An 11,703-nucleotide genomic window follows, 5' to 3' on the forward strand; every position below is an offset into this window, starting at 1 on the left:
GGTCTGAGGAGTAGATCAAACTTCTAGTTATAAATTTACTAAGAAAGTTTGAAGAGAAACCGCACACCTGACATCAGACACACCATGTCATAGAGAACAAGCCTTCTCCATCAGGTTTATAATTCTTTTGGATCTCATTAGAAATCTAAGTATAGGTCTCCCCTAAGATGCTCCTATCATGATATACTCTACAGGGAAGAAATTAATGTCTGAGTTTATACCCTGATTGTGACAGTAAATGTTAATTTCCCATCAGGGATTATATATTCCCCAGGTTTTACAAGAAAGGATCCTCTGTTGTCCCTTATAAAGATGCAAATAAATAGCAGCATTGAAAATGTCACTAATTAACATTCTAGGTAACATACTCATTTCAGCAAGAATTTGTGAACATTTCAGTAAAGTTTATGTATTACGTTCTTTTTAACATTTTGAGAACCTTCAAATAATCATTATTTATGCATATTTTATAGGCATACAGCAAAAGGATATTTTTAATTGTTTTCAGAGAAAATTGTTTAATGAAAAGTTATTTGATAGAATAACAATCCATTATTCCATGAAACTTTACTTTGGATTGTTCTGACTCAATGTGTCTTTGCTTTCAACATATTAAAATTAAAACTATAAGAAAAATCAGTGTTAATAGGCTTCTATTTCAAGAAAATATGACTTTAGAATTCCAGCATATATATTAATTTCTACTTGTGCTTGTGAGAATGCGTCTAAATTTTAATTTTAAATGAACATAGATTCACAGGTAATTGTAAAAATAACACATAGATTCCTTTGAACTCCACCCAGATTCCTACCATAGTGACATCTTCAACAACAGTCATATAATAGCAAAACCAGGAAACTGACTTTGGTACAATAATGTTAACTAGACTTTAGGACTACAGACACTATTCAGTTTTCAGCAGTTTTACATGCACTGAGTGTTTCTGTCGTGTGTGTGTGTGTGTGTGTGTGTGACTATGAGTAGAGCAATGCAATTTGATCCCTTGTATAGATTCATGTAATGACCACACAATTAGGATACAGAACTGTTCCATCACCTTATTCTACCCCTTTATAGTAACACCCATCCCCCTCCCCCTGCATCTATCTTCCAGCAACCACTAACCTGTTTTCCATCTCTATGATTCCTTTAGAGAACAAGAAATGAAATCATATAATATGCAACCTCTGAATTTAGGTTGGTTTTTTTTTTTTGCTTTGGTGAATATTTGTATTTTTTAATTCTTTATTTAAATTCAATTTAGTTAGGGGCACCTGGGTGGCTCAGTCATTAAACATCTGCCTTCGGCTCAGGAAGTGATCCCAGAGTTCTGGGATCAAGCCCCACAACAGGCTCCTCCACTGGGAGCCTGCTTCTTCCTCTCCCACTCCCCCTGCCTGTGTTCCCTCTCTTGCTGGCTGTCTCTCTCTCTCAAATAAATAAATAAAATCTTAATTAATTAATTAATTTAATTTAATTTAGTTAACATATAGTGTATTATTAGTTTCAGGGGTAGAATTTAGTGATTCATCAGTTGCATACAACACCCAGTGCTCATTACATCATGTGCCCTCCGTAATGCCCATCACCCAGTTACCCCATCCCTCCACTTCCCTCACCTCAAGCAACTCTGTTTGTTTCCTAGAGTTCAATGTCTCTTATGGTTTGCCTCTCTCTCTATTTTCATCTTATTTTATTTTTCCTTCTCTTCCCCTATGTTCATCTGTTTTGTTTCTTAAATTCCACAAATGAGTGAAATCACCCGGTATTTGTCTTTCTCTGACTGATTTATTTTGCTTAGCATAATACCCTCTAGTTCCATCCACATTGTTGCAAATGGAAGATTTCGTTCTTTCTGATGGGTGAGTAATATTCCTGTGTGTGTGTGTGTGTGTGTGTGTGTGTGTGTCTATTTTCTTTATCCATTCATCTGTCAATGGACACCTGAGTTTAGCTTTTTCACTAAGTATGATGCCCTTAAGTCCATCCCACTTGTTATATATCTCAAGGGTCCATTCCTTTTATTGCTGAGTAGTATTCAGTTTTTTACAATTCAGGTTTATTCAACCTTCTGTAGTAACTTAAAATTTGTGTATTTTTTAAAAAGATTTTATTTATTTATTTGACAGAGAGAGAGAGCCAGCGAGAGAGGGAACACAAGCAGGGGGAGTGGGAGAGGAAGAGGCAGGCTCCCAGCAGAGGAGCCTGATGTGGGGCTCCATCCCAGGACCCTGGGATCACGCCCTGAGCCGAAGGCAGACGCTTAACGACTGAGCCACCCAGGTACCCCTAAAATTTGTGTATTGATACAAAACTAAATCTGTTTTATTTATGGAAAATGTTTCAGGGACAGGAGCCAGAAGATCATAGTTGAGACTGGTTCAACTATGAATTCTCTTTAAGTCAACCCAAGTCAAGGCTCCCATTCTTCGTCCTCTAACAAGACTGGCTGGAACACTCAGAATTTAAGTAGGTCTTATAATCAAAGACAAGGGGAACACAGGGTATGTCTGAACATTACTCTTCCTGAAAGTATACATTAGTAGTCACAATCAAATAGGAAAAGGCCTTTGAATAAATTGAAATTTCTATTGGCTACAATTTCTTATTCATTCAACCCCAGTACATGTGTATTAGAGTTTCAGAGTTGGAAATCCATACCCCTGTGGGAAAAAAATTTACCAACTAGAGTATAGTGCTGATATACAGGGGGTTTTTTGTATTTTCTCTTGCAACGTATAATCAAATAACTGTTTCTGCCACAGAAAGAAGTTACAAATATACAAAAGAGGAACTCTAGAATGAACTATCTGGTGCTAGATTAGAGTCAGAGAGAACATGTTTATATTGAATATACATATTAAGATACATAGATACAAAAATATAGATAGATGATAGGTAGATAGATAAGTAGATAGACAGACAAGTGTTTGAATACATACAAACATTTCCTACCTCTCTTCTCTAAGAGGACCTAGATACAGTGATACCGCAGTGAACACATCCAGAACCCAGATCTTGGTTTCTTAATAATATTCTCTGATAATAAGAACTAGGGCTCCTTGGAGAAGTGATTCATTTTGGGGCTGAACCAGGGAAATCACAAAATGATTCTGTAGCATTTAAGTATCAGAGGTAAAGAATTAATTTTTAAAAAAGAAATGGAGTCATGGTCAAAAGTTCACAGGATCCAACCTGGGAGCTCTGAAGGAGAAAGTTGGACCTTTTCGAGCAATGAAATGAACAGGGTTGACCCTTGAATCACACAGGTTTTAATATTTATTGGAAATATTTTTGGAGATTTTCTCTAACTAATTTCATTATAAGAATGCAATACATAATACATATAATATACAAAATATGTGTCAATCAACTGTTTATTTTATCAATAAGGCTTCCAGGCAACAGCAGAATATTAGTAAAGTTTTAGAGGAGTTAAAAGTTATACATGGACTTTTGACTGTGTGCGGGTTGGTGTCCCTAACACCATATTGCTCAAATATCAGTTGTAAGGATATTATTGGATTATAACTCCCCAAAAATAGGTTCAATATCCATAAATCTATATTGTTACAGGAGAGAAAGAACAAATGTTCCTTGAGAAGAATTTCAAGAATATATATCTAGATAATTCCTCTCAAAGAGGTAGAGCTTAATTCCTCTCCCCTAGACTTAATGACTTGATTCCAAAGGACTGAGTATGGAAAGAGAAAAACAGTATATTTTTCTCCTTGACAGACAACACCTTAACCAACTGACCAAAGTTAACATCACCAGTGATAAGTCATACTGATATCATGTAGACTATAATAGATACCTCACTCTACATTATTCTTCCCAAAACCTACAACCCAATCTAATAATGAAAAAGCAGCATACAAACCCAAATAAGGGCATTATTCAACATATCTACTTACACTCCTCAAAATCATTATAGTCATGAAAAAAAGGCAAGACTGAAAAAATAGAGATCAAGGAAGACTAAGGAGAAATAACAACTAAATGCATTGTGGAATCCTACTAGGATCCAGGAACAGAAAAATTCCATTAGTGAAAAAATTTTCTCTATATATACTTTTCTCTCCATATATAACCCAGATGTTAGAATTATTTGACAAGAATTTTAATGCAGTAAACATAAAATCATTTCAATAAGCAATTACAAATATTCTTAAAACAAATTATAAAATAAAATATTTTAACAGGCAGAAAATTTAAAAAGAACCAAACGGGACTCTTGCTTCTGGGAGGATAGAGATGGTATATTTTTTCTTATTCTTCCTACTATCACAACTAAAAACCCTGGACATTATATATAAAACATACCTAAGAATTTCTTAAAGGTAGAGAGGAAAAGCTAGACTTATAAGGGAACTGAGGACTCATGGTCAGAACCCTGGATTACTTTTTGCCTCCTACATCCCAAATTTGAAGAAGCTGGCAAAAATATTTTCAATAAGCACAGATATTTTTTAAAATTAAAAAATTGAAAAAGGCCAGACAAAAACTACCTCTCTCTAGGTAAAACACCAGGATAGGGACAACATAAAAAATAAAAAATAAATAAAAAGAAAAAAGAACTGGCTCCAGTCACATCCATAGTGGCAAAGACTGGGAACCTGTCTACCCTCATGAGGCAATATTAAATTGTATCAACAACAACAACACCACATACACACACACACACACACACACACACACACACACATAGGAAGTGTCAGAGGAGGCCTAGTGGAAAGTCCAGACTTTTAATTACTCAGCATTAGTGAGACCACACTCACCACAGTGCCGGTGGAGAACATGTGGGGAGCCAGAATTCCCATTTCCACCCAGCAATAATGAGGTATTTCTTCCTTTGAATGTCAGCAAAGGCTGAGAGGGGAACATAAGTTTCTAACTCAATCTCTCCCTTCTCCTGCTGGGGCAGTGTTAGGGGAAAACAAAACAAAACACAGACTAAATGGAAGATTAAAATAAGATCCAGAGTCTCATTATATAATATGAAAATGGCCAGGTTCCAATCAAACATCACTTGTCATACCAAGAACCAAGATGATTATACACTAAATGAAAAAAAGACAATTACAGATGCCAACACTGAGATGTCAGAGATGTTAGAATTACCTGACAGTCATACAGATACTTCAATAAACATTATAAACACATTTGAAAAAAAATTTGAAAATGCAAAGTCTCAGCTAAGAAGTAAAAAATGTCAGCAAAGAAATAGGAGAAACAATGAAGAACAAAAGGGAAATTTTAGCTCCAATTAGTAACTCAGTGAACGGACTCAACAGTAGAATGGACCAGAATCAATGAACTAGAAGGTAGAACAAGAGAAATTACATAATCTGAAGAACATACAAAAAAGTGACTGGAAAAAAAACTGAAGAGTCTAGGAGGCCTATAGCACTATAACAAAAAATCCAGTATTTATATCACCAGAGTCGTGAAAAGATAAGGAAAACACAGTAGGGCTGAAAGAGTGTTTAATTTGGGGGAAGTATCAAAATTTCCCAAATTCAGCAAAAGACACAAACGTACAGATTCAAACAGGATTAAACCCAAAGAAATCCATGCCAAAGCACACAGTAGTCAAATTTCTAAAAACTAAAGACAAAAAAGTGTAGTAAAAAAGAAACAATACCTTGAGTCTTCCAGGTGGGCCTGATGGTCAGGGGCACCATGGCAGGTGTGGTAGATGGCTCCACTGGGGAGGCGAGGATGGCGAAGTTCCTCAGGTCCAAGGTGACCTTCAGCAGGGCCCACGAGGTGGAGAAGCCCCGGGTTGGGGATCGTCCCAGGCAGCATGGGGCTGCGGGGTGCTGGTGTCCTCACCAGGCTGCTCAATGACAACATTCCTATGGAGGGGCCCCACGTGAGGAGCACGTGGCTGCAGCTATAGTGTCTAGGCTACCAGAGGTCGCAGGGGATGGAGGATCACAAGAAGGAGGGTGAGGCCTGAACCAGGAGCAGAGGCCCAAGCACTAGTTCTCCAAGTGGAAGCCAAAACGCAGGAGGAGGTGGCGGCCATCACACTGCCAGAACACAAGCAGCAGATACTGTAGCACTTCTTCCAAAACTTGGCCACTGCCATGGCCGAGCTCCACAAAGCCCAAGTGTGTCAACAGCCAGGACTTTCTCTCTGGGTCCTCTTCCAACACAGCCACCATCACCATCAGCCTCTACAAAGAAGCATGGAGACCCCTCAGTGAAATTTTGACATTGGAATTCAGATTGGCTCTGAGCAACACAATAGGGATGCATTGGCTTGGGTTAAAAAGCTCAAAACTATAGGTAGAGAAGATTTCATCAGCTTTCTGGGTGGAAGAGTTCCCCACCATATAACTCCAGAGCTTACCCAAGACTGACTAGTGTCCTCTAACCTAGCTACTTCAACAGAAACTAGCTCATCATATGATTTTCAACCTTTCTGGAAGCCATAGCTCTGAGTGGTAAAACTGTTTTTAACACATTTCTGTGGAAAAGTGGTGAAGAGTGTCGCTGTGGACCCATTTTCACATTTAGGTTAAGGACCAGGTAGACACTGTCTGGTGTTTGTCCATCATACTATGTGTTCTAGAAATGTAGTAGAATATTAGCTAAAACTTAATGCAGGCAATTTTTGAATGTTAGCTAGCCCATCCTAAGGAAAGGGAAAGTGGTTTAAAAAGTTAGATTGAGGATGGGGCGCCTGGGTGGCTCAGTCGTTAAGCATCTGACTTCAGCTCAGGGCATGATCCTGAGGTCCTGGGATCAAGCCCCACATCAGGCTCCTCTGCTGGGACCTGCTTCTTGCTCTCCCACTCCCCCTGCTTGTGTTCCCTCTCTCGCTGGCTGTCTCTCTCTCTTCTCTGTCAAATAAATAAATAAAATCTTTAAAAAAAAAGGTTAGTTTGAGCTTATTGGTGTCACAAAAACAATTCCACATTGATTAGAATTTATTGCTTAACACTTATATTGTACATGTTTTCTTACTATTCTGAGTCAATAAAGAAGTTCTTGTGTCTTAATAATTCTGTTACATTTATAATCACCTGTAAGTCCTGGCCAATAACAGGCAAGTAATTTGGGCTAGTTCTCATGGGAACTCCCTTTGATATTCTACGTTATTAAGTGTGCCTATAAAGAGTTGATGACCCAACTTGGAATGGACAGATGTAAGAATAGTTGACTTCTCTCATGTCCATCATCCCTTAGGTCCTTGCTCTGATAGTCAAGACTGTCAAAGGAGAATCCACCACCATCTCTCCAGGCCAGACCTGCCATAAAAAGGCATTCTTCACTAAGAGGTTTAAGTATTATCGGAGAAAACTGGGGTAGGTAGTCAACAAGTCTCTTGTTGCTTGTTCTTCTCTAATAAGAACTTCCAAATAGAACGGGGAGAGGTACTTCTATATGACAACATTTAATACTGCTGTAAAAATAAAACAACAAAATAATAATACTCAGTTGAAACCAAGATGACAATATTGATGGTGCAGGTAACTAAGAAGATAGAATAATTAGTGAACTAGGTAGTGGGTCCTGTTAAAAGTGAACAATTCTGTTGGGGCGCCTGGGTGGCACAACGGTTAAGCATCTGCCTTCGGCTCAGGGCGTGATCCCAGCATTCTGGGATCGAGCCCCACATCAGGCTCCTCCGCTGGGAGCCTGCTTCTTCCTCTCCCACTCCCCCTGCTTGTGTTCCCTCTCTCGCTGGCTGTCTCTATCTCTGTCAAATAAATAAATAAAATCTTTTAAAAAAAAGTGAACAATTCTGGACTATAGTATAGGTCATCTAAAACTAAATAAACTGGTATTAAAAATAGTAGGATAGGGGCGCCTGGGTGGCACAGCGGTTAAGCGTCTGCCTTCGGCTCAGGGCGTGATCCTGGCGTTATGNGAACAATTCTGGACTATAGTATAGGTCATCTAAAACTAAATAAACTGGTATTAAAAATAGTGGGATAGGGGCCCTGGGTGGCACAGCGGTTAAGCGTCTGCCTTCGGCTCAGGGTGTGATCCTGGCGTTATGGGATCGAGCCCCACATCAGGCTCCTCCGCTATGAGCCTGCTTCTTCCTCTCCCACTCCCCCTGCTTGTGTCCCTCTCTCGCTGGCTGTCTCTATCTCTGTCAAATAAATAAATAAAATCTTTAAAAAAAAATAGTGGGATATATATATATACACAGGGTTTCTATATCATTGAAGCTTTAATGCTTATAGAAATTCTTGTTCTCTTTGCCAGACCTTGATTCTTTATCTTAAACTCCAATCAGAACACAGCATTGGAAAAAAGGTGTTCTTTTTTTTCCTTCTGTTAGTAAGTTTGTTTTTGGTAAGTTAAAAACACAAACAAAAACACCTATTACAAGAAAGTCCCTGAAGTATGGATGCAGTAGTTAAGATCACTCACTGTTTCTAATACAGTGGATAGTCACACCACCAGAACTTCTGAAAACTCAGACCAAAAAATATTGATTTGACTCTATGGAATTATAGGATTCACATCTTTTACCATTAAGTTTGGAACAAATGACTAGGAGTGTGCAGAGTGTTCCAGGTGACTCCATGCACAGTGGGGCTGGATGCAATTGTCTCTCCTTAAGCATTCTGATTTTCTTCCTTTTATCAAGATTCATTCCATACTTCTCTTATTAAAGCATCTTTTTTTCTGTATTATACTATACTTTTAAGAGAGTTTTAAGACACAGAAATGCCACCCCTGCTATAAAATCTTAGTGTGGTTGCATTTATTATAAAAAAGGCCAGCATCACCCTCCAACTCTCATTACATTTGCTTAAATTGACTGTTCAACTTGTGATTTATTACTTTCCTGAACTTTTGGAGTTTTAGTAACAGTGTAGTTCTAGGAAGGAACTCTATAATTTTGACTTATGTTTAAATTATGAGGGTTTGAAAAAGTTGAATTATGAAGCTGTGTAGACAAATAATCTTTTCCTTCGATGAATTTACTAAGTGGAGCCAACCTAGAAAGAGAAATGATATCTAACCTACATATTTTTAAAAAAATTTTTTGGGGAAAAATCATGGATTTCTCATCAGAAACCATGGAAGTTAGAAGGAAATGGAATAATATTTCTCAAGTGCTGAAAGAAAAGAACCGTCACCCAGAATCTGATATTCAGTGAAAATATTCTTTACAAATGAAAGGGAAATCACAGTATTATCAGATAAAGACAAGTGACAGAATCTGTTGTTAGCATCCTTCCCTTCAAGAATGGCTAGAGGAGCTTCTCTAAACTAACGGCAAATGATTTTTTAAAAATGGAACACCAAGAAGGAAGAAAGTATATGAAAAGCAAAAATAAAAGTTTTCCTTATTGCAATTGGTTTCATTCTCCTCTTGAATTTTCTAAATTATGTTTGACAGTTGAAGCAAAAATTATACCACCACCTCATAAGGTTCCAAATAATACACAGGAGAAATGTTAAAGATTATTACAAATAAGAGAGGGTAAAAGGACATAAAACAGGTAGGTTTGTGTACTTCACTTGAACTGCTAAACTATGATATGTATACTGAACTCAATATCTAGAAATAGTCATCTATTTTTAAAAGCTATCCAAAGAGATAAACATAAAAACACTATAGACAAATCAAAATGGAATTCTAAAACAAGTTCCAGTAACCAAAAGAAAGGCAGGAAAAAAGAACAGAAATTTAAAAAAAGAAAGAAAGAAAGAAAGAAAGAAAAAATGAACAAAAACCAAAAGATAAAATGGCAAGTGTAATCCCAAATATAACAATAATTATATTAAACATATAAAAGTCTAAACATACCAATTAAAAGTCAGAGCCTGGAATCATGAATTTAAAATTTAATCCAATTAAGGGGTGCCTGGGTGGCTCAGTCACCTGAACATCAGACTCTTGGTTTTGGCTCTGGTCGTGATCTCAGCGTCATGGGATGGAGCCCCGCATTGGGCTCTGCACTCAGCATGGAGTCTGCTGGAGACTGTCTCCCCGTCCCTCCCCCTCTGCTCTTCCCCCTGCTCCTGCTCTCTGGTTCTCTCTCTAAGGTAAATAAGTAAAATCTCTAAGATATATATATATAACCCAATTAAGTGCTGTCTACAACATATTGACTTTAAAATAATAACATAAGAAAGTTAAAAATAAAAGGATGGAAATAACTATATCTGTAAATATTAATCAGATGAAAGCAGGGGTGGTTATACTTATCAGATAAAATATACTTCAGAGAAAAGAAAATTATCAGAGATAAAGACATGCATATTATATGATAAAAGTGTCAATCTGCCAAGAACACAAAGGAAACATAAATGTGTGTAAACAAGGAACAGAGCTTAAAACATATGTGAAATAAACCTTACAGACCTGAAAGGAGAAATAGACAAACACACAAATACAATTGGAGATTTCCATTCTCTTCTCAGCTGATAGAATAACTGGACAGATAAACTAGTAGGATATAGAACTCAACAAGACCATCAACCTACAGGACCTAAATGACATTTATAGAATATTCACTCAACAACAAAAGAATACATATTCTTTTCAAGTATCTGTGGAACATATACTAAGACTTCCCATTTCCTGGGTCATAAAACATTGACAGATTTTCAAAACATGACATCATATACTGTGTTCTAGAACTACAATGGAATCAAATAAGAAATCAGTGATAGGTAACAGGAAAGTCTCCAGAGACATGGAAACTAAACGACACACTTTTAAATAATCAATGGGTCAAAGAGGAAGTCTCAAGGGAATTTGATAAGTATACTGTAGACTTCTGGTTTCAGATTAGACATGTAAAGGGCTCGGAAGATGACACTCCCATCGTTACAACAAGAAAAAGTTAGACAAGCTGAGACAGTTGCTTTTCTTAGATCTATCAGAGAACTGAGGTTGAAGAGAAAGTTGTCACTGAAGTATGGAGAGACAGGCTCATCCAGAGAGACATGGCCAAGATCAGCTGACCTGGAGCAGCCACTGATGCAATAAACTTGGAGACATGTAAATGGTGGTTTTGGTGAATTTCTGCAGGTTGAGTGTGGACTGTGGTGACAGTGAAGACATTCCTGAGAACCACAGTTTTAGGGGGAACTCCACACTTTCGTGGACTCACCTCCAGAAACACCACCAGGTTTTCATAAAGAAGATCCGAGAAAGAACCATCATGGCTCTGGAAGGAGAAGAAGGCGTAATAATAATTATGAAATATACCCTGCACCTTTGCCATAATGCTCCATGAGAAAAGACTTTTCCAGAGCCTTTTCCCACTTAGGAAGAGGAGATATCTTGCACTCCAGCCCCCTCTGGCCTTCCTGTCCTCATCAAAGGAAAAATAGTCACCAAGGGTCAGGGCATAAATGAAATAAATAAATGCTGCAACCAGGGAATAGAGTAGGGGGCCAAGGAAATAAAAAGTTTATGACACTGGAGAAAATTTGTGAATGTGGCAGGCCCACTTATACACTGAGATTTATTCAGATGATTATGAAATGCTCCCACATATCCTACTACCACACCATAAGTAATCCAGTATAATCATGGTGGATTATACCTGAGAGACTTGCAAGATGCAGACACTCTCCAAAGAGGCCTACTTATGGAAGCCCAAAATCAACAAACAAACAAACAAACAAACAAAAAAAACCACTAGAGAAATTTGAAGACTCTGGCCCCTATAGCTCCCACAAAATTAAACAGCCAAAATCCTAGCCAGAAT

Source organism: Ailuropoda melanoleuca, chromosome 8 (genome assembly GCF_002007445.2).
Source record: "Ailuropoda melanoleuca isolate Jingjing chromosome 8, ASM200744v2, whole genome shotgun sequence".
NCBI lineage: Eukaryota > Metazoa > Chordata > Mammalia > Carnivora > Ursidae > Ailuropoda > Ailuropoda melanoleuca.